Here is a 24,874-nt window from a genome sequence, read left to right as displayed (position 1 = left end):
GACCACACACTCTGTGCTCTCCCATTAGACATTCAAAGAAGTCTAAGCACCTCCCCCAAATAGTTTGCTGCCAATTAAGTCAAGACAAAGCGAAGGTAAACAAGTTTCTCTAGTGTTGATTCCCTCAAAGATTTTAATATATACCATGGGTCTCAAATCCTAGGAAACCCATTTAAGTTTTGGGGAACATTCAGCAAGACTATAATCAATGGATCGTCTTTTGTTAAATGCTGGCTAAAGATATCAAGAAGATCAAACTGCTGAGGTCCTTTTGGATTATGGTGTTTCTATTAACTGATTAATTAACCAGATAAATAAACACTGAGTGGCACTATACAAATTTATGGAGAACACTTTACAATGGTGTCTACCTTTTTTATATAAATCTAAAAGGCATTTAGAGAGAAAGAAGAGACTCTGAATACTATTAAGACTCTATCTGTCATCTATCTATTGATAAGTGCATGCTAAGTAGACATTCACATGTGATGTCACACACACAGATATATACATATAATAGGATTTGTTAAGATTTGTCCTTGGCTTCAATAACAGAAACCTTAACAACTTAGTGGTTTAAACAATCTGATATTTTTTTGCCTTACAACATGGTGCTTCCATGAAATCGAAAGGGTCCTGGCTCTGGCTTTCGGCTCCAGATCTTTAGCACAGGGTTATCTTAGGATTGCAAAATGAGTTACTGCAATTAGACCCATCATACCTGCATTTTAGGCAGGAATAATGGAAAGGAAGAGGTCTTAGAGAGGTACTTGTCTGTTGAGTTGGCCCCTACCACAAAGCCCTACTCAACAATTTATTTTGATATTTTATGGCCAAGAACTTTATCCCCTGGCTATCTCTACATGTAAGGAAGACGAATAAATGTAGTTTCTTTACTGGGATTGTGACTATCAGAAACAAATTCAGGGTTCTTTTAGTAAGAAGAAAGAGGGAAATGGATACCAAGTAGACAACTAGAGTTGTTGCTGCATTATGTTCTTTGCCACTGGCCCTGCAGAACTGTCTCAGATACTAAGGTATTTGAATGAGCATCCAGTTAACAACCTAGTGTCTGGAGGAAGCAACTGGTGCTGGTGATTTTTAGGAGAGATTGTCAAGGATCACAAAAATGTATTTCCAGATTTCCAAACACCAAAAAAGCTCTAGGGTCAACTGTTGGGAAAGCTATTAGAGGTGGGACAAAAGTGTGCATATTCCGAGACGCTTTTGATTCCGGGTAAAGAAGCTAAAAGACTGTCATGGCTGAAAGTATGTAAGAATGTTCCTGAAAAGTTAGTGAAATATTGAAAATAGCACAAAACTGTTAAATTTGGAATAGACTTCCATTTTATTTATTGTTAAATTAATACTCTAATATCCTTAGTAGCTTTATAGTCTATAAATGTCTTCAACACTTGGGGAAATAGTTCAATAAATTAATTTTATTTACAAAAGCACTCTTGGCTTTTAAAAGATCTGCAGAGGACTCCCAGTAGTCATAGTCAAAAGATACCATTTGCATGAGGGCTCTGAAACTTATAGTGCCATCTAGTGGTGATTATCTTGATCTGTAGACACCAGATCCTTGGGATTTGGAAATAGGGTCAGTTGACAGAATCCATATTAATATCAACAAAGGTTACAGTTGCCATGATTCCAAGCTGTCTTGGTTTTCCATTTCTTTTTTCCTTCCCCTGATTCTTTTTTCTTCTGTATGTCCCAAATTATGGATTTTCTTAAGAAGCATAATCCTTTGCTCTTCCTTCTTTCTCAATGACTATATCATCCTCTCACATTTGGCTTCCATATAGATACATCATCTAGGAAATACAGGAGTTGGAAGGTTACTTTCTAGGACCAATTACAAAAGTTAAAATCTCATGATTTTTATTATTATGACTTCATAATTTATATATCTGGGCCTGTTATCATTATTGAATTCTGATCACGAATTTTCAAATTCCCAGTGGGTCTGTCTGCTTGAGGGTTCCACTCTTATACACGCCAGTCCTAAGGATGAGCTTAACCCAAAGACTAATAAAAAGTCTCTTTTATTTCTGTTAATGATGTTCTTTTCTCTCTTTCTATCCCCTTAAAATTAGTCTTCAAATTCTCATGATTCTTCTTTCGTATTTTCTCTTCATGATAACTGTAAAGAGCATGGGCCTTGCAACCGGCCTGATGAATATTTGAATAGTGGCTTTGCCAATGGATGATCTTGGGAAAGATATACTCTGTTGACTGGAATAAGAAACCATATAACAAGATGAAAATGCAAAAAGTGGATGACTTAGTATCTCACAAGCAAAGCAAAAAATTTCGTAAGAACACAGAGGACAGGTTATTCCCTCCTGGACTTAGGTGATCAGCTTTGCAACTTGAGTTTGGAAGCTTGGCAAGGATAAAGGAATTATATAGAGAAGAGATGACAAGTTGGATGAGGGGACTATTATGAATGAAGCTCTGGGGGTAGAGGGCTTTATACAAAATAGTCAGGAGTAAAGGAGGAGCCTCTATGGCTAAAGTGGAAGAAATTATGTTGAAATACCATTGGAAATTTGAGTTATCTTAGATTATAAAGAGCCTCAAACCCCAGGTTCAGGTATTTGCATCTTGATTTAAAGTTGAGGATTCTAGGTAACAGAATAATATGACAAATGCAATGTATTATTACACATGCATGATGGCGGAGTAAAAAAAAAAATCCTTTGTTTAAAAATCCTTTGGTTAAAAAAAAAAAACTAAAAGAGAAATTGAAAACAAGAGCAAGAGAGATTGGATGCAAAAGAAATTGAGAGGAACATAACAATGGGAAGTGAATAAAAAGTGGGAATAGGAAAAGTACTTGGATAGGACTCTAAAAATCAGATGGAAGGCTTAGATTGCAACGAGCTAGTATAGACTGGAAGTCACTAACTTAACTAATACTGATCTATTTTATGCCCTGGGAAGGATAATAACTCTAATGGGCTGTCTGATGTGTGGACTGCAGGGATGTCATGGTAGAGTTCAATAAAGCATTGTTGATTTAAATGAATGGGCCATTTAGGCCACGATCAAATCCAATCAAGCTGAGCTCAGCAATGTGCTGAATACACATCCCCATACACCCAAAAGGTAGTTTATATGACACTTTAAAAACAAAGTTGTGAAGAGTAAGTTAGCAAAATAAAATGAGTACACCCACTGAGAAATGGTCCGCAAGTGGAAAAAAGAAATAACAGCAGAAAGATTTTATCAGGTTATACAAATCATCAAAATTGGAAAAGTTTGGGAGAAGGCAGCTTGCTTCTAGAAGCCTTAGGGAGACTGTACTGCTCTAAGAATGACCGCGGCCATCTGCTTGGGTAATCTTTAAAAAATTTCCATTAACATTCGTACTTCATCATTCCATTTTGCTTTGCTTCTCAAATCAGGAAAGATCTGAGCTATATTCAGGTTAGCACCTTGCCACAATGTGATTGCTCAGTTAATACTTAAAATCACATTTGATAAAAACTCGAAGGGAGCTTGGAGATTAGCTAGTCCCACCCTGAGGGAACCAAAACTGAGAAAACTATGAGACTCAGTGATGTCCTGGGAATCAAGATCCATCCACTGGACAATGCTCTCCCTGAAGAGATTTGTTGGCTATTCATCTTACATTTGAGTAACTTAGGACATTTATGAAAAGTTACTTGTTTTCCCTAAAACATCTTCAATAATGTTACAGTCCGCACAGTTACGGGAACCTTGAGTGCAGGAACATGAACACAAAAGGCTGCCTTTCAATAAGGTCTTGTTGAAGGAAGTTCTTGTTGAATGAACACTCTTTTTACTTTCTAGATGCAAAGTCTCAAATGAAGCAATGCTAAGAAATATTCATAAAGTAAACTACAGAATCTTTGCTGTTTGAAAACTATTTGCCCATATATTACATCCTCTCCTAAATGGCAAATGGCTTTTGCAATTGATTACTTAGTCTATTTTCTTAAATACCCAGTTACTCAGATGATTAAATTAATTAGGTTTAATGATTATATGTACATTCCCCAAGCTCTTGTCAGAAGCCAGACTCTTTTGGGTTATTAAGCTGAAAACATTCCCGTGCCTTTGGAATTTAAAATTGTTTATCATTTTCCTTCTGGAAAAATAGATTCCATTTTTACTAACTCAAGGATGAATCATACTTAGGGTTCCTACCCGTCTTTACTTTGCAGTGTTTCAAGAATTTGAGACGAATTCTGATTCTTGCCCTGACATGGGAGGGAGGTGAGCTTTTTCCTTTGCAGGCGGAGTGGGGATTAGATATGGTTGTTACGCTCTTTCAGGGAAGGTCCTTCCATGCTCCTTGCCACTGAACGAGCCTCTTCCTGAAGATTTAGGAGATAATGCATCTGAAATAACATGAGCTCATCCAGGTTTGTGGTTTATCTGAAAATCAAATCCCAATAATCACATATTCTATCTAGCTGCACATACATTTGGGTAAAGTTTGAATACCCACTGCCACAGGGCGAATGAGTTTCAAAACAGGAGAGGAAAGGGAAGTTCCATTTTTGAGTTCAGGCAAAATATTTCTTTGCCTTGGTGTTATATTTTTCTTCCAGCAGCTCAGAAAGTGTTGTTGGCAGAAACTTCTTCGGTGTGTTTGTTTCCCCCGTGGTCCTGTGTGCTCAGCAGGCCCTTGTAAGCGTGAACAGAACCCAGACATGGCCTGTGCCCTGACTGAAGCAAAAATGTAGAAGGTGTGAAAACATGAATCTACACATTGAGTAGATTAGCCTTTCAACATTCATTCTAGAAAGAGCATCTTTGTCCTGGTTATGAGCCAGAGAGTGTGGTCAAGCATAATCCTCGGTCCTTGGTTCATCGGTAGTTATCAGAACAAGACAGAAGCAGGCAGTTTAGTACTGGTTAAGAGCGTGGAGTTTGAAGTAAAACAGATCATGGTTCAAGGTCAGGCTTTGATACGTCGTATACGCGTGACATGAAGCAGGCGGTTTACCCTCTCACATCTTAGAGCCTGGGGATGAGGACCGGGTATATGACATGGGGTTCTTGTCTGCATCACATTCAGTGATGTACATGAAGTAAATGGACAACATAAATGGACAACTCGACCCAAGAGTAAGCACACGATAAGTAACGATTGATCAAATATAATTGACAGCCTATTCTGTGGAGAAGATATTTCTAAAGCTTTTGCTGCTTTCTGACTGAACATACAGATTTTTAAAAAGCCCTACGTGGACCAAAATGCTTTCCCAGACATTGCTGATGAGCGTGAAAATTGGTGGAGTACCACGTTTCTGAAGGACAATTTGTCAAAAGGATTCAAAAGCCTTAAGCAAGTGCATGTACTTTACCTAAAAGTTCAAATTTTTATGCTTATCCTGAGGAGATAATTAGAAGTATAAATAAAGATTACATGTAAAATATCTGTTCTAATGTATTTTCCCATTACGTGGTGTTATTTATAATAGTGAAAATCCAAAAAAGAAAAAAAAAACCCACAAAGTTCAACACAGTATGATGGATTTCATGCATAGAGGGAATAGCTTTTGGTTATTAGAAATCCTAGTTCAGAAGAATCTTTCACGATAAGGTAAAGTACTTTTGATACACCATTAAATTAAAAGGAGCAAACACTGTTACCAAGAAGCATATCATCCATAAAGGCAATAGTTTTAAAATCCAGAAAAATATATACCAAAATGGCAGTTCTCTGGATGGGGTGGTTACAAGTTTTTTTTTTTTTTTTTTTTTTTTTATCTTCTTCATTTGTCTTTTTAAAAAAGTTAACAAATTCTATATAGAGGTCCTTTAAAATGGAACATAAAAAATATTATTTTTTAATTTTGAAGGTTCAGTCACCTTCCTGACTCCTACCTCCTACTCTCCCACATATCCTTACTCACAGAAAATTAAGTTGGACAGTTTTTGATATAGCTATGTTAAAATGTAAAAATACAGAATTCTTAACAGCTACGTTACTTAATTCACAGTACAGTTGTTGAAATGACAAAGAAAATGATAATTATTACCAAGCTTTTGGTGTTGTTTTTCATTTTTGTAATGAACAGCTTGGATTTATATTTCGGCTAAATGAAATCTCACAGAGGCACCAAGTTCAACACAGATGAAGTCTTGGCAAGTATTTTAAAAATGTTTCCAGAAATATGAATAATCAAAAAACATTCCACAGGATATTCTGGGACTTTTCTTGGTGCTTGAAAAGAACTTCCACCGGCCAGACCCTTTAATTAGTATTAAGTAAAATGGACATCTGATAATTTTCTGATCAAGGCAATGGTATTCTTCATGTTATCTGTGGTAAATATGATAACTCCCCAAATCTCTTTCTAGGATTTTTTTTTCATTAAAAATCACAAACAATTTTATGGGCAAATATAAAAATCACAATAGTCTGAGTCTTTAACCATGAGTTAGAAATGAGATTTTCATGAATTTATGAAAGGTGATGATTCATTAGTTTTATATGATCAGAAGATAAATTATTTGGTTTCAGTATAGAATTGGAGAAACCAAAAAATGAAGAACCTTTAATCTTCTCTCTCACCACAATACAACATAAAACGAAATGAAACAAATCATTCTCAGTCCTGAATTACAAAAAGTAATCCTGTGCCTTCAATGGTCTATCTACATATGTGTTAAATATTTATTTCTTCTAGTAGTGGCTCTCTACATAGAGGTTTTAAAAAATGAGGCTGTGAGGTTTGGTCACCCCAGCTGAGGCTCTCAACTGCTTGTTTATTATGTTTTTTGGCCAAATAGCAAAGAAGTACTTGTTGGGTGTGCAGAATAACCTTTAATTAAGTTTCAACCACAGTATAGAATCCCATGCTGCTAAAATAAACAAACACAAGTGCTAAGATTCTGTATATCACAGTCTCTATCACCCTCTACCAGCCGGGGCAAAAAAATAGATAAAAGGGAATGGTAAAGTCCAGATGATCACGAAACATTTGGATACCTAAAGGACAGCAAAGGGCTGGTGTTTTTCAGGGACAACATAGACAATACGACTTGATAAATGGACTCTATCAACTTTTGCTGATGTTATGGCCAAGTCTAACCAGTGCTCAGCAATTAGATTACAACCCACCAAATTTAGGCTACTTTCTATAGTTGTAGAGATGTTGTGACTCTGGAAGGATTCAGGTGCCTGATCGCGGCCATCTCTTCCAGTTCACGTGTTCATTTGGTGCAGACTTCACTTCTAATGCTTTAACGATGCCCAACCTCAATTCCAGAGTGTTCAAGATCTAAACCGCTCTAGGCCTGCCTGGTCTGTTTCTGGGTTGTTTAATAATACCCTTGAGGCTCTATTGAGATGCACTGCGGGCTCGTCTTTAGGAGGTGAGTTTGACTTGGGCTGATTTGGTCCCATTTCTCATCTTGTTGACCCTGGTGGGGTTAGAGCAGGTTTGGGACTCTGAGCAGGGTTTGAACTCCTGACCTTGCCACATTGCTTTCCAACATCGCGTGCCGACATGTCACAATAAAAACACGTGAGCTGTCCAGGTGCAACGCATGAGGTGTAGACCACAGAACTCCTGACTCCAAGGAGGAATACAAATACCGTGGGACATTAGAAGGTGATTTATCAAATGCAACTGCATGCCCAGAAATCCTACGTGTTGAAGGAAACGAGGCTAGACATCATCTTACAGGTACAAATCAGAAGAGAATCAATACTGGTACGTGCAAACGTACAGTGTCTCCATTGAGTCTGCGCGCGCACCTAGTGACCATATGTTTGTGATCAGTGTGTGAGTTGCGTGTGCATCAGAAGTCGGTTCCCTGGGACCATCTCCTTCAGGGAGACGATGTGATCATCACCAGTTCCCAGAGCTTGTGCTCCATTCTGTCGTCCTGTTGGCCTTTAAAAGCCTTGCAGTTCGGCACTCTGCCATAAAGTGGGAGAGCCGGCATTCTTTAGGACCTGGGGGAGTAGCTGTGTTCCACTGGAATGTGTTGAATGGCTTGTAAATTAGAGTCCCTAATGAAAACTCGCTGGTGTCCAACTGCAGCAATCATCTGGTTAAAATCAGGCAGTAATTCCACTAATTTTACTGCCCTTCTCCCAGCCCTCAACGCCTCATTTAGGAAAAAATGTTTATGTTCCCCTCAAAACACCTGCGTTTTAACTTCAGCCCCCCCCCCAAAGCAATTATAGTTTTTATTTTATTTTATTTTATTTTATTTTATTTTATTTTATTTATCTTTCTTTTATATTTTATTTCATTTCATTTCTCTCTCTCTCTCTCTCATTTTTTGGGGGGGGCCCTCTGTTGTGAATGAAGCATTCCTTCCTTTTGTAAAATGTAAGCAAAAAAAAAAGCAACCCTGAAACCTTTAACTCCGGGCATTCTAAGTAGTCATTTTTGTGTGTGCAGAGACCCCAGTTTCGCAGCTGTTGCCCAGACTCCTTTAGATATTTTTCAGAAAACAACAGAGAAGTTTACATTGTGACTAAAAATGAGCTCAGTTTTGAAGACAAGAATGGTGTGACTGCCACTTATCCAATTAAAAACCTTCCAAGCAGACTGTCGCTTTTATAAAAATTTAGTCCCACTGAGATCCTCCACACTTTAGCATCACTAAAAAAAAGAAAGAAGAAAGAAAGAAAGAAAGAAAGAAAGAAAGAAAGAAAGAAAGAAAGGGAGAAAGGGAGAAAGAAAGAAAGGGAGAAAGAAAAAAGAAAGAAAGAAAGAAAGAAAGAAAGAAAGAAAGAAAGAAGAAAGAAAGAAAGAAAGAAAGAAAGAAAGAAAGAAAGAAAGAAAGAGAAAGAAAGAAAGAAAGGGAAAGAAAGTAAGGGAAAGAAAAGAAAAAGTGTTTTTATGCCCAAGGAAAAGAGAATTCTATGGCAAATATTGAAAATACAGTATGGAAATCTGTTATCCTCTCTTCTTTTATTTGTATCAGTTAAGAGACCATTACCTGGTGGTTAGTTTTTCTGGGTTCCATTTGTTTAAATTTCTTGAAAATAAGGTGAAAACTTTCTCTCAAAGCTAGGTAAAAATTCATAACTTTGTATTACATTTTGTTTCTTGATACAAAACAGAGGGAAAAGAATTTTGAGTAATATATACACAAATCTCTCTGTTTGTTTCCAAACCATCACCTTTCCCCCCCACTCTCTTCCCAACCCACGTCTGGGAAACATCTGTGAGCTGGGTAGGCATTCTGGGTAATGACATGCAAATGAGCCCGCCAGTTAACAGAATTTCCTTGTCCAATAATGGAATTGGACCAACATGTAGGTTTTTAAATTGGAGCCAGGCTTGCCCAGGCCAGATGTGCAAACACGAGCACGTGTTCCTGGTTTTAGGGATTGGAGCAGCAATGCCCCATGGGGGAGGGGAGGAAGAGAAAACCATGTGACAGGCTATAAAATGAAGAGCCAGAAATGGCTGGAAAGGCTCTCTTGGGATGCCTGCCTATCAGGCATGTTTAGGTATTCGTAAATACCTGCTAACTGGGGAATGTTGTCCATGATGTGCCCCAAGTCTGCCAGCTTGACTGACTGAGGGTGGCTGCCTAGCTCCGGCCATGAGATTATCCACTTCTTAGGGTCCTGATTGATGCACTTACTTCAATCTGAGGGTTCTCAAGCAACAAAAAAGTTTCCTCTTTGCCCTCATTTACCCTACGTATTAGTCCTCCTGAAATGCAGAGTTGAGGAGAAAAAAAAGAAAGAAGAAAGAAAGAAAGAAGAAAGAAAGAAAGAAAGAAAGAAAGAAAGAAAGAAAGAAAGAAAGAAAGAAAGAAAGAAAAAGAACGAAAGAAAGAAAGAAAGAAAGAAAGAACGAACGAACGAAAGAAAGAAAGAAAGAACGAAAGAAAGAAAGAAATCCCATGTCCTATGCTATCCCTTGGGTATCCTCAGAAAGAGGTGGTTGTCTTCACAGTGACAGCCCCAAGTCACAGCTGTAACCCCTGCAACATGAGAGGTAAGCCCATGCCTGGAGCTTCCTCCTTAGGTAACAAAATTGATACATTAACTCCGAACAGCAAAAAGTATTTAAAGTGGCTGTTGAAAGAATCTTAAGAAACTCAGCAAGAGAAACCAAAGGAGCTTAAGTCAAATCTTGGAAAATGGCTGGAAGTAAGGTTTCAAAACTCTTTCCCTTTTTGAAGGGGAAAGATCTACCTTACTGTTCTTTCTAAAAATGAAAGCCAAAAAGTATTACATGTGAGATGTCACAATTAATAATCATCCTGTGACCAAGGCTCATTGAGGATCAGAAAATGAGCAAACATTTGGATATACTTCTCAAGGATGATGGATATACTTAACTGATGGCTATTGAATTTATCAGGGTCAGTTAGCATAATGAAAACATATTTTATGAGGCTGTTAAAGGGATAAATTGTTTTCATATTTATTCATCTGTTCCCAAGGCTAATTTTGGGGTTTTTAAAACATGCTTTTCATGTTCTTAAAATGAACAGCTAAATAAATAAAGCATTAGTTTCAGAACAGAACTATCTACCATAGATATAACATCGGATTTCTCAGTACCGGCCTAAGTAATGATTTTCTGATTTCATGTTCATCAGTCACAGTAAACAGTCACCAGAATTCCCAAGCTAAGAACAAATAAATAAAAGAAGAAATACACATCAGGAAGAAAAAAAATCCCAACAACGTCGATCAGGTTAATGTTTGTTAAATGAAACACAAAACCAATATTATTATATTTCTTATTTAAGCTGAGAACACTTTTCCTTCAATTCATTGCTGAGCACGTTCTCAAGGACCGAATAACACGTATGAGCTGGAAAATCCCCATTTTATTTTGCTTATTTACAAAGCGGCAACTATCCCAGTTAAAATGGGAACTTTTAAATACTGACTCCCAAAGCCTGTTTGGGGCTGTTGGAGCTGTAATAGCTTTCAGAGAGGAAAAAACTGTTAGAAGAGGTGATGCTCTCGTTGTTGTTTAGCTGTGGAATCCGCACACTCATTTGCAGCCTGCACTCCCATCCCTCAGCTGGTGAGTTCACTCTTTGGATGTTATAGCAACAATCTTGCCCCGATTTTCTCTTTAATTAGTCTCTTCTCTGATTCAATCAAGGGTGTCCCTTCTCCCCACCCCAGCTCCTTAAATGCTGGTGGCTTATTGATGGTTCTGTTTCCAGTTCCGTTCATCTTGCACTGTCTTTGTAGGTGATTCCAAGAACTCTGTCTCTCTCTCTCTCTTTTTTTTAAAGATTTTATTTATTTATTTGAGAGTCAGAGAGAGAGCATGAGTGTGGGGGAGAGGCAGAGGGAGAGGGAGAAGCAGACTCCCCGCTGAGTAGGGAGCCCGATGCGGGATCCATCCCAGGACTCTGAGAGTCAGACGCTTAACCGACTGAGCCACCCAGGAGCCCCCCACCCCCATGACTCTTGATTGTCACCAAACGTCTTTCTTCAGCCCTGACTCCACTATGTCAAACCAGGCTATGTTTTCAACTATCACAGGCATCTTGTCTTGGAGGATCCTTAAGTATTTCAGATTCATTGCAACTAAAATAAAATTTGGATGCTGTTTGGCAACATCTGTTCTTCTTCCTGTGCTCTTTTGGTTACGGAAGTCATTACCCATCCCCTTTAAACCCTTCTCTATGGTCCATCATATCAATAGAATGCTAAGTACCACCATCCCTTTGCCTCAGAAATGTTACCGAAATCAGGCTCCTCCTTTCCATTCACACACTCCCACTGCCTTAAACTAGGTCACATCATCTCTTGTTCTGGTGTGTGCAACCGCTTTCCTCTCTTCCCCCAGAACTTGTTTTTATTTTTTCCTTCTAAAAAAACGAGCAGGTAACATCTCTTGACAAAAATGTCCATTGATTCCTTCCTGCTGCTTACTGGATGAAAGCCAAATTCTTAGTGCCTAAGAACCATCGTAATTAGCCCGTCTCCTGCCACTCCTTATCCTGCACAGTCGTTCACCACGGCAACCTCCTCCTCACCCTCCGCACACACTGGGCCCACCCAGCTGTGCCTTGGCACATGCTCCTGTCTTTTTTGAGTTCAGAAGAACTCAACCACTTCTTTGATAGAAAGCTCTCCCAAGGCAGGGAGGGATGTGCTTTTAGTACGTAATTACAGTCAATCCTACTTTAACAATTTGGGGATGACACAGTCAGAGAGGATGATCATTGCTGGGGGGTGGGGGGGGAATGTTGGCTAAATTATCCTTCTTGCTGTATAATGGGAAGAAAAGGGAGAAGGAAATTTCGAAGCAAAGGAAGTTGGCTTGGAGGTCTGGCACGTAGGTAGAGGTGTCGTCTTCCATGCCAAGGAAAACGCATGCAAATTAGCATGGGAAATGTACACGACTGGCCAAAGAACAAAAGTGGATAAGAACCCGAAGAGGAAAGTGATGGAAAAGAGAAGAGTTTGTCAACATACAAGGACGCAGAAGTTGATCCCCAGAACATCTAGGCTATTACAGAACCTGGAGTCTCTCTCCACACTCTGGCAGTAACAATCTAGGCCGCAATTTACATTTTGCATTTGTGTTAGAGCTTGGAATTGGGTAGTGGAGGTGTTAGGGGCGGTGGATCAGAGAGAAACAGACCGAGCACCAGCAGCAGAGGAAGAGGCAGGCGTGCAAAATGTGCAACAAAGGGCAGATAGAAGCATTTGTTTCAGCTTTAAACCAATGTGTGTGTAATTAACAGCTCCAATTCATGATTTAATTTCCCCAACATATTACTCTTTATTGCAAACCCTTCATGGAACATTGTGAATCGGCTGTGAATCAGAAAGATGCTTCAAGATGGGCCTGACATAGTTTCCTTCGGTTTCTTGGGACTGAATTTGGTGCTGGTGACAGACAACGCCCCAAGAGCAAAGCCTGAATCCCCTTTGCCTCAGCAGTAGGTATTCAGAGGAAATTAGCTGAACAACCCAGTGCATTCTTGTTACGATGACACTGCTCAGGGACTGACGGGTCCACTTTGGGAATTGTGACTTCTTTCTCATTCAATTATTAGTCTCTCTACCAAGACCACCTAAAATTGCCAATTAGCAGGAGTTGTAAAGGAATTCATGCTAGGTGGATATCTGTATTTGGCTTCATTTTCCCAGCCCTAAGTTCAAACTTTCACATGGTAACAGCTTCCGGTCCCTTCTAAGGAAACTCGATGTAAAAAAAGAAAGAAACACTAAATTCTCCATTTCTCAGGTGGAAAACAAGAAACATGCACCCACACACACAGCCAACCACCAAATCCTGAATTTCTTTAAATGCCCTCAGTTTGGTGGCACAGAATATGATAGAGGCTCAGAAAGAACATACCGTGGAGAGGGAAGAATAAAAATATCAGGATATTATGAAATTCATTGAATGCACCTTCATTTTTCATGGTAACATGTTGTAGGTTCAGGTTCTATAATCATCTGTAAAGTACATATGAGCAAAGGAAGAAAACTTGGTCAAAAGGAAACATGAATTATTTAAACGATGAGTCTATTCACACAAAAATGAAATTAACAGCACACGTTTCTCTTAATAATTCAAACAAAATTCCCCACTTTCCCTTAATCAATTATACGTTTTAAATAAAGTATTTTTCTGCCTGAAATAGTCAAGTGATTTCTTCAAATGTCCATTTTGTGTACACACAGGCAGAGTGTACACATTTGAGTATGTCCCATAATTAATTTTGAAATGAAAGAACCATGTGCCAACAAGTAAAGTAGCGAGTCCATTATCTGGACAATTGGAACCTTGCTTACAAATGTGGGTAAACTATTTTCCCCTCTTCTTAAACACACATATGTTGTGTAAGCAGAAGAAGGTATTTCCATTTGTAAAAGAACTTTTTCATTTTGTACATCTGCAGACACAAAAGAAGCCATCCTCAACCACAAATTAGGTCAGGAAGCTGAAATAAGCTCAGATTATAACAGGCCACAGGTCTGTGAAAAATATACCGTCATTTGGGGTTGGATTTTTTTTTATCATAAAGCAAAGGAAAAGTCATTTTATGATAAAATATCATACCATCTGTTCTCAAATGTAAGAAAATTTGGCTGAACTGATCCAATTTACAACAACTTAAAATGGGTAGCTCTGGAATTCCTATATCCTCAACCTTCAGTGGTTTAGTGTTGTAAGAAAAATACAGTTAGGGGAAGAGGAAAGAACGTAAAAATTCTATGTTAAATTCTTGGCCCAGTTTCTACCACTTTGTGTCATGTACCTGGTATATTTTGGGGAACCTCTTATGTTTATGTGCTTCTTGAAGAAATCACCTTTTAAAGTTAGGAGGATACTGAAGCCAAATGGTACACAGGGACCTTCATTTGAATCTAGAGCTGACCTGGAAAGACTCATAACCACAACTGTGGAATGGCAAAGAGTTGTCCAAAGTCCCAAAATGGCTATGATTCTGAAACTGAATAGTGCTTTCTGAGATTGATCGTAGGAAGTCACACTTTTATTTTACATAAGACGTGTTTGTTGTTGTGTCTTCGCAGCTTTGATTAGAGCTCTACTGAATTCTTGAAGGATACCATATAAGTGAAATCCCCATTGTATTTATGAATGCCACATGTTTTTCAGTTGAGGGGTTATTAATATCTACGTACGTATTACTTTTATATTAAATGCAGTATATATCAAGATTGAAAAAAATAGGGGTGCCTGGGTGGCTCAGTCATTAAGCATCTGCCTTCGGCTCAGGTCATGATCCCAGGGTCCTGGGATCGAGCCCCTCCTTGCTCCGCGGGAGGCCTGCTTCTCCCTCTCCCACTCCCCCTGCTTGTGTTCCCTCTCTCGTTGTGTCTCTCTCTGTCAAATAAATAACATCTTTAAAAAAAAAAAGAATGAAAAAATATCTAAACAGATAATTAAAGAACTTGGTGGGGGAATATCACACAATGATGATGAGTCTATAGAGAATTATTTAAATTTTTATAGCTTTAGATCTACTTTGTTTTTTCTCTTCTATAATTGTATTATGACATTTAGCTTTAAAAGAAACCTCAACTTTGCAAAGTCATCCAAAATAGAAGATTCTGCTTATATTTTAGGTGGATGCCCTGTCATCCTTATATGTGCACACATCTCCCCCCACTTTTCAGGATAACTACAAAACACAGTTCACTGAAGTTTTCAGATTTTTAGGATCCGGAAATAATCCTACATCTAAACCTACAGAAAGTCCTTTGGTTCAAAGCCCCGAAATATCTGATGTTGCATATCACTCGCCAAGGCCACTGATCTAGTTTTTAAAACTAGAAAACTTTGTTTTGCCTCCAACCCCAGGATGGGACAGGCCAGGCAGAGCATACGCTCCCACTTTTACTGTAGGCGGGTTATCCTGCTGCAGATAAAACCCCACGCAAAAAGACAAGGAGAAGTGGGACTATCCTTTGAATGTTGGGATAATTTGAAAGATAATGTGAATAATTTAGATCTGAATTATCTGGTTGGGCTGTAATGCCGATTAAGGTAACCGAATAAATTATCCTAGGCTGATAATTTACATTGAAGAAAAAGAAGCCGGGAATTAAGATAAATACCTGAAGGATTCATTTACAAACTCAGTTAATAATGTTTTCAGTCCTAATTACTGAGTTTGGCTATATAAATAGTTGATCTATTTGCTGTGTAATTATATAATTGCTTAATTCTCCATTCTAGGGTGTTGAAAGAATTAAATGAAATAGTGTATATATATATATATATATATATTTTTTATTTATTTATTTATTTATTTATTTTAGGGAGAAGGGGCAAGGTGAGAGGGCGAGAAAGAATCTTAAGCAGACTCCCCGCTGAGCATGAGCCTGATACGGGGCTTGATCCCAGGACCCTGAGATCACGACCTGAGCCAAAATCAAGAGTTGGACGCCCAACTGACTGAGCTACCCAGGCGCCCCTGAAATAGTATATTTAAAGAATTCAGTAGTACTTGTTCCACATATTTATCTTTTTCCCCCTCCACTGCATCCTTACCATGACCCACCCATGCGTGGGCAGGTCTCCTATAGGAAAAAAAACAAATTGCATCACAGCATTACCCCATGCCGTGCCATTTTATTCCATGCAAATTACACCATAATTAATTTGGTCATGAGACAGACCCACACATATAGCTACAGGCCAGAACTACACCTGGAAAGCCAAAGCTGGAGAATGAGGTTCTGAAGCACCAATGAGTTAAAATATTCGGAACAGCATTTGACAAATGGACTAACGTTCTATGGATGTATTGTATGTGTGATCTAATTTAATCCTCATCAGAATCGTCTAAGATTAAATGAACAGCTTTATAGAGGACACTAAGTTTCAGCGAGGTGAAATAACAAGATCAAAGTCACAAAACTGTTCAGTGGTAGAAACGGATACGAACCCAGGCTTTTCTTGCCGCCAAGCCTTTATTCTTTCCAGTAGAGCGGTGTTTCCTTCAGATGCATTGCCGCTCACCGCGTGGGCAAAACACACATTTTAACCAATAAAATACATGTCATGAAGGAAGGTATATATTTGGCTACATTTTATAGGTTGGCTAGCTGACTTTGAATTTTAGCGACAGCAACAAAAGGTGCCATGAGCCTGAATTTTTCACATTGGCCTTTAAATGATGTAATTTGCTTTTCTGTTACTCCACAGTTGAATCCCAATGAAAACTTCTTTGGTTGTAAGGGACTGAAAAGCGGGGTTCAATTTCAACAGTCATCCTTATTAAGTATGTCCATCACCTCTCTTATTTTGGTTTCATCATCAAGAAAATCAAAGCAGCTTCGTCTACCAGTCCTGGGATGAGGATGGAATGGAAGGCTATATATGAAAGTTCCCCTTGAAACATAAAATAAGAGAGCACTGTACAAACGTGAGGATTCTTAGCGCCCGTCTGTTCTATTGCCGTTGCCAGGCAAAATCCTTGGCCTCTTGCCCCAACCACAACATCCTCGAGAGAGGCATGGTGCAGGGCCGAAACCGGAAACAGGCCACTTTCACATTATTTTAAAATTTGTTATGAAATTTTGCCAAAACTTTATAAATACCAGCCAGGGTGATGGGGTGTTGTACAGCATTCTTTCCACCTCGTGAACCATTGTTTTTTGTTTGGAACGCATAAGTTAAAATGCATTGAGTTGCAGTTGCTTAGCTGGGTCAGCTAGTGAAATGCCTGATATGTAATGCTTGATTCTAGCCAATTATCTTTAGTTCCTCTCGTTTATTAGTGTTAAATTTGAATTACAAGGGGAAGGGTGGGAGTGGAGTGTGGACTATGCTCTAAACCCTTAAGACAGTGAATTCATTTGTATTATTTTATTATCCCTCTTTATAACTACCATGGGTTTGAGTCCCATTGGTGACACTTTTGGCTTACTTTCAACCCATTCTTCTCTTTCTTTCACTTTACGTGTGTTTCCTAACAGCAGAAGATGAACGTTCCCGTAGCGAATTTTGAAAGGAAAGAAGAAAAAACTCCACAACAATCTAAAACTTGTAGTTAACAAAATAAACTGCAGATAAAACCCCTGAAGGTCTTGGCAGCAAATGTTTCCCACTAAAATGGGACTCTGCGCTCATAGTCTGAAACAAATTACGAAGGAGGGGGGAAAATCAACAGCTCTGGGGTGAAACTGGGGTTGGTGCTGCCTCATCATTTTTTAACCAAAAATAAAACAAGCAAATTTTGTTTAACTGCAGGTCAAAATAAAAAAAAAAAATTAAAAAGTCCCTCATCTGTTCAGTGTAATTACTAACAGAGAGCACTGTTACCAGCTGCAGGGTTCATGGATAAATGGAGAGAACCATAATTTTCTCTCCCTGGGGTTAAACCTCCAAACTTTGAGTCTGTGCCTCTATAGTATGCTTTTAATATACCATAAGAAGCCAAGTCAGAATGTTTTTAGAGTACGTCTCTATCTTTTTTCACCAGAATGAAATAATTGCATGTACACACAAGAGTTCAAGTTCTGGGAGAAAAAAATGTATTTATTTCTCCAACATCCTCCATTGTGATGCTCTACCCTTTCCCTGATGATGACAGTAGGGTCCCCAGGTTTTTGTCACCAAGAGATGGGTGAAATTGGCTATACTTTAAACTTGTCAAATGTCGGCAATTTCTTCCCAAGTGTTCTTATTTCAGCACAACTAGAGAGAGTTTTTTTTTTTTTTTTTCTAGTACTTTTCCCTTAATTTTTAAGCCCAAGTGTATATTAAGGAAAATTTGACCCATATGTTTCTAATTCATTTAAACTGAACTCATTGAACTTTTTTTTTATAAAACATTTTTGGTGTCCAAAAAAACCCAATGACTGTTCTTTAAAACCGCCTTTAAAACCTTATTTTTATCTGCAGAAGATGTCAGATTTGGGCTGAAAAGAAATGGAATTTGAGCTTACAAGTCTCAGCTTGGGTTTGAGATTGAACTCATCAGGTTCATGTGGGGTCTGAAATAGAAGTAGGAAAGCTTTGTTTTTTTCACCGTTAGCTAGGTTTTTCTTACTGGGTAATATCACCTTGTCATCAGGATCTAATCAGAGAAACACAGATTAACTGAAGGGTGTACGTATTCATTTCATAGTCACGGGCTGGAATTGTGAAGTAACAGAAGCTGTCCAAAACTCTTACAAGTGTGTCTTGGATCTGCTTAACCTCCTCACTATCTTTATACTTGACCCAGACAGGAGGATAGATGTACAGAAAAGGGACGGCTTGCTAGAGGCTGGACACCGGTGAGTCAAATATACGTGATTCCGCAACAGGAGAAATTCACGGAAGATCCACACCTGGGCACACTATGATCCTCCCTTTCTGAAGAGCAACTACTGGGGAGTGTGCTCTTGGCATTTAGACCAAGGTCATCTTCTTGACAGCAATGAGAAAGGTATTTCTCCTTCTCTAATTCTGTATCATCATTGCAACAATTCCCACTGAGAAAAATCAACCATATTTTACCAGCTTTATTTCTCCCTTTGGGGAATGTTTCCAATCCAGACCTGAAATGTAGGCGACAATTATAAATAAACACAGATTTGGATTGCATCTATGTAGACCAAGTGAAAAAAAGCATTGAAGAAAATCCCCAGTTTTTTTCCAATTAGAGTAGACAAAATCCCTCAGTAGCCTTGAGTTTTGCTTTGCCACCAGTAAATGGCTTGTAAAAATTTCTCCCTTCAACTATGTATTGCAATGCTTGAAAGCTGGAAATATCAGGGTGCAGATCACAGTTTTGCGCCAAGATCCACGATTTGGACAAGGTGTTAAATTCTTTTTTCCCCTCTATGAATTGGGGATAGAAATAACACCTACCTGGGCTTGGTACAAAGTTTAAATGAGTTAATATGCACTGATTGATTCAATATCTGACCCAAGTAAGGACTCAGTAAATATCACTACTATATTTATTCAATTCTGAGATTTTCCCCACATTTTCATATTCTTGAAATCAGACTGTGTTTTATAATAGAGGGTGTCTTATTACTGCCGATGTCCAGGTGACAGTGTGGTGTAATCGCCACTGTCTGTCTATGTGTAAACACCAAAAACTCCGGCATCAAAACCAGCGAAATGGTTGTTAAGGACTCAGAAGAAAATTCCAGAAACTATAGCGAGCCTCTTCTAATCGTTAGGAGCCAAATAGGTACAGGGAGAGGGTTCAGGGAGGTGACAAATGAGGCATGTTCGGTAACAATGCTGAAGTGGGAGTCAAGAGTAGGCTAACTCTTCATAATTGCAAAGCTGGCCTAGACGTTCAGCACCAATGGCTTTTAGTTATTTTCTTAAAAGATTATGTCACCGTCTGTCTTGATGGCATAGAGGACAATGCTGGAAATGAAAACTCAGACACTGACAGCAACGACTTGGGGTTAAACACGATTCAGTCGTCAGGCTCTGAATGTAAGAAGTCTTGGCATTCCTCAACTCATTTATTTTGCATATACACACACACACAGACACACACAAGAACAACAGATGGTAAAAACTGGTATCCTTAGGTCTGAAAGTGCCCTCTCAATAAGTATAAAATAAACATCCCAAGTGATCAGAGACGGCTTGGTGAGGATCGAGGGTTGTATGGGATGAAGTGACCAGAATAAGACCGGACACATTTGGATATTTATTGGATACTTGCTAAGTGTGGTAAATGCAGTAGGATGAACTCAGAATGGCCTAACTCCTACCTGCCACTCCAAACCAATCTTCCACTCTGCTTTACAATCCTTTCCACGCTCCATCCACATGCAAGGTCTTTGCGTCCGATGACACCCACGTCTAGATTGTTCTTCCCTCCTGCACTTGGCCTACAGCGGGAAATGTTGCTGGAGCTCGCTCATGTTTCTGCTTCTCCTCCATTCCTTGACCACTCAAAGTTAGCCATGGCCTGTGACTGGCTTTGGCCAACGAAATACGGGGGTGTGTGTGTGGGGGGGGAAGTGATGTGCTTCGCTTTCCGGTGAAAGGACTTAAGAACCAGCCTTCTTTTTTCTATTTATTTCCACCTGCTGCAGCAAAACAAGAAGCACTGTGTTGAGATGGGGATTTTGAGATAGATGGAAGCACCCTGGAAGGCCAAACCAGCAGGTGGAGGACAGCTGCCCTCGTGGAATGGTCTGGACCTGCCACCGACTGTTCCTGTTCAGGGAAGACACTTCTACCTTTGGGGGATGCTTGGTAGCACAGCATAACCTTGCCTATCTTGGCTTAGCTCTTTCCAAGTTCAGATCTCGACGCAACAGCCTCTGTCTCCCTCCACTTTCTCTTCTCTAGAGTGGGAATAATCATAGATAATCTGTGTCTCCCATAGGGCTGAAGCGAAAAACTACATTTAACGGCTCTGAATAATAGTTTTTAGTGAGTTTTCAGTAAGTATTACTTTTACTATTTCTTGAGAAATCTTTCCTTGGTTGGATCATATGCCCGATTTTAGTTGCTCATAGCCCCTTGTTCTCTTCACAGCACCTGTGTTAGTTAGAATTTTGTATTTTTCTGTGTGCTGATGTGATGGATGTGTGTTTTGCTGGCTTGATTTGGACTTCATGAGGGCAGGCACCATCTCGCTTCTACTGAGTATTTTATCCTCAGAAGACAGTCCAGTGCCTCCAGATTGAATATGTGCAGTAAGTATTTGTCCAGAAAAAATGGATGTGGGTATTTGGGGGGAAAAGAAAGTGGTAAAAGAAGAATCTGTAATCCCCAAAACAGCATTTCCATGGAGTAAGGCAAAGTTAGAAGGACTTAAGGGCCAGAATTAGGAGCAAGATGTTCTCCCGACTGGTTAATAAATTCATCGTGGTTTCTTTGATTGTTCCAAATGTATATTTTTATGCTCTTCGGTTCAGCTGAACTACAACCTTTCTTGAACAAAGCCCAGCTGATGGGAAGGCCCTATCCGTGGCACCTCAAATAACCATCTCCTATAAAACTGTTGACATAAAGGCTTGAAAATGAAAATCAAAACAACACGAACAGCAACAGCAAAACCCTCCTGGATTCTCCTCACTTTTTTTTTTTTTTTCCAAGCCCTTGTGCCTCTGCACTCGGCTGAACCTTTACCACGAATAGCTTTGCTCTGTCCTTTTAACAATAATATCTTAAACTTTTATAGTGCCTTATAGCTAAGCATCTCTAGACATTTTACAATAGCATTAAAACGAAAGCTGGTTCTTTCTCTCAGAATTGCCACAGGGTCCACACGAAAAGCCAGCAGTTTGTGCCTTTATCCTGAAAACAAGAGGAGGCTGGTGGGCCGATGGAATAGAGGACAGCCCTGTCTCTTGCATCTCGGGCTGGAACTCGCCCTTCACCTTGTGATGGTGGAAGGCAGGAGAGGGAAAGAGCATTCATTGACATGGAGGGCTAGTCCCTCGAGGATCTGTGCATAACAGCGAAGGCTGAATCTGAGCCCTCTGTTCTCACACCCCACACATCCCTCAGTCTTAGCTTTTCTTTCTTTCTTTCTTTTTTTTTTTTTTTTTTGGAAAAAGAGGATTCATGGTGGAACACTAGGTTATTTGTAAGTGCAATCAAATATTTACATAACAGAAAACAAATTTCCTTCTTTAAGCAATTTCAAAATTTATGCTTGCAAATGTGAGAATACTTCTCTCTCTCAAAGCTGTTTTTACTTCACGTATATGACTGAATATAGATGTAAGATATATATTATTATATATTTTATGTAAATTTTACATAACTGTACATATTCATACCATATATATATATTATATCTATTCCTCTCTTCACAATATTGTTAAAAAGGCTAGGCTGGGATTCGTTGGGTCATCACCTAGTTTTTTTTTTTTCTCCAATTACAATGATCTAATGGATAAAGCATAAGATTCAAAGCTAGAGCTACATTAGCAAAGTGAGGAGAGAATTAAGGCAATTATCTCAGTAATTAAGGGGACCGGCCAAACCTTTTTTGGCAGAGATCTCCAAATAAGTTAAGGAAAATCTGGGCTGGGGGAGGCGGACACACTCGCACTTTCTGAATAAAAGCCTCATTTGGCCAATTCCCTTTGATAATCGAACCAGAGTCACAAATTTTAACTTTTTTCCTCTTAGCCAAAGGGATGTAGAGGCTTTCGGTCATTAATAATTGATCACTTAGGCAAATCTCTCTCTGCGCAGCTGTAGCTGAGGGCGGGGAGTAAACCTGTTTAACAGCGCCCGGTTTTCTGGAACACAGCAGTACATTCCAGGAAGGTTCGCCATATGGAATAATAAAGCTTACCTTTCTGGTATGGGGCCGCATGCAGCCAGTCCCCACACAGGGCGGTTTAGTCGCGTTCTGCCTGTGTTGGTGATGCCATCCGGAGCTCCACGGCCCTAGGAAACCATCCAATGGGATTTCTTAAATCCCTTTGACGATGTCTTCGGCCAGGGCCTCCGGGCTTCAACCCGGTCTCTGGGCCTGATGCTCTCGTCCCCGGCTGGTGCCACGTTGCAGAGGGCAGGCCCGGGCCACGACTGTTTGCTTTGCCTCTGCTTTTATTGCTGAGCTCCAGCTTAGTTGTGGCTGCCTTTAAACACGACAAATGTGTTCTAATTTTAGAGCATCATAGCAATAATTGTTTTTATTTCGGTGGTGAGGAAAAGTGAAGGAAAAACAGCTTGGGACTTAATAACCAACCGCCTTAGCCCGCAGCCTTCGGCTTTATTCATGCGATTTTTTATTTTCTCTCTCCCTCCCCGTGCACTTACTGTCTTCTTTAAGGCGCGGCCTTAAATTACCTTTGCAAAGGTTATATGTGTATTTACAAAGAGCTGGCTATGAACCGACCTCGTCAGGCAAGAAGGGTGGCTTCTGGCAGTAAACATCTTTGGCTCTCTTAACACTGCCAAGGCCGACGGAATAAGGGAATGTTTAGTAGTTCCCACGTAGGATAGTTTATGGCTTCATTAACCACCTGACCTGTATTGTGTGCAAATTTCATGAAAGTATGATGTATATTTATTCCCGGAGGTATGCCGCTTGGCGGTATTTTATTCTTCCAGGGAAATTGTCATAATTATCCTTCAAGGTAAGAGTTCTCACTTTCATTCAACACATGAAAAATTCCGTCACGTATCAGCAGCACATTGATGGAGCGCACACCTAGGCACGGATTATACAGACAGGGAGGTCAGAAATCGCAATCCCAGGACGCCTGGGTGGCTCAGTTGGTTAAGCGTCTGCCTTTGGCTCAGGTCATGATCCCAGGGTCCTGGGATCAGCCCCGCATCAGGCTCCTTGCTGAGCAAGGGGCCTGCTTCTCCCTCTGACTGCCCCTCTGCCTTCCCCTCTACCTGACGCTCCCCCTGCTTGTGCTCTCTCTCTCCCTGACAAATAAATAAATAAAATCTTAAAAAAAAAAAAAAAGAAATCGCAATCCCATGCCACCTCACAGGGCCTCTAAGTGAAATAGAAAGGGAATAAAACAGCAACAACAAACCACAGAAAAACCTGAGGGGCCAAGCTGGCTCACCAAGTAAAAATGTTATGAGGGCCTCAGATATCTGGCCATTACAAATAAATAAATAAATAAATAAATAAATAAATAAAAATAAAAAACAAAAAAACCCCTGGAGATATATATATATATATATATATATATATATATATATTTTAAACCCAAAATTTCCAGATAAGCACTTGAGTTTATTTAGCTAAAAATAAGGGGGGAAATGGACAATAATATTGGTTATATCTTCAGGTGCCTGGGTGGCTCAGGTGAATAAACATGTGCCTTCAGCTCAGGTCATGATCTCAGGGTCCCAAGATGGAGCCCCACATCTGGCTTCCCGCTCAGCAGGGAGTCTCCTTCTCCTTCTCCTGCTCCCCCCTGCTTGTGCTCTCTTGGGCTCTCTTTCTCAAATAAATACATAAATAAATAAATAAAATCCTTAAAAAAATATTAGTTATAACTTTATACATAGATGTAGAAAACAAAACAAAACAATCCTGGTTTTCTTTTGGAGGGGTCAAAATTAATCAACAAGTCACTGAAAAGTAATATATATATGTATATATTTTGGTCTGGTGAATTGTGTGTGTGTGTCTGTGTGTGTGTGTGTGTGTGAGAGAGAGATAGAGAAAATGGGAAAAACATGAAAAGTTGAATTTTGTGGTCTGGGTTTTGTTTACATAGATAAATACATGTGGAAATGGACATCCTAATGATAAGCACTGGCCTTCCCCTCTGTTCTGACCCTCCATAATTCCTTCAGCCCTCCAGAGGTAACACGCTTTCCCAACTGGATGCTCACTGCAGCTGACTTATGTTCGTTCCAGGGTTCTCAAATGTGGAAGATTCTCTCCACTGGCCGGCCCATCCTTCCAGATCCCATCCTCTGTCCCTGCCATCATTATCACTCCATAATCTATTAATTTGTATTTTTTCCTGTGTGTTTGC

General features: G+C 39.5%; 1 long non-coding RNA gene across 1 annotated transcript; it reads right to left on the bottom strand.

The window, feature by feature from the left end:
* Nucleotides 1-1,384: 1,384 nt before the first annotated feature.
* Nucleotides 1,385-22,967, bottom strand: LOC118525616 (uncharacterized). Its single transcript, XR_004912251.2, has 3 exons — nt 22,714-22,967; nt 13,311-13,411; nt 1,385-1,820 (listed from the first exon to the last, which is right to left on the bottom strand). It is a non-coding gene; the product is annotated as an uncharacterized LOC118525616 (long non-coding RNA).
* Between the last annotated feature and the right edge of the window lie 1,907 nt (nt 22,968-24,874).

The sequence above is a fragment of the Halichoerus grypus genome, chromosome 8 (assembly GCF_964656455.1).
Source record: "Halichoerus grypus chromosome 8, mHalGry1.hap1.1, whole genome shotgun sequence".
NCBI lineage: Eukaryota > Metazoa > Chordata > Mammalia > Carnivora > Phocidae > Halichoerus > Halichoerus grypus.
This window is presented reverse-complemented; position numbering and strand designations above follow the sequence as displayed.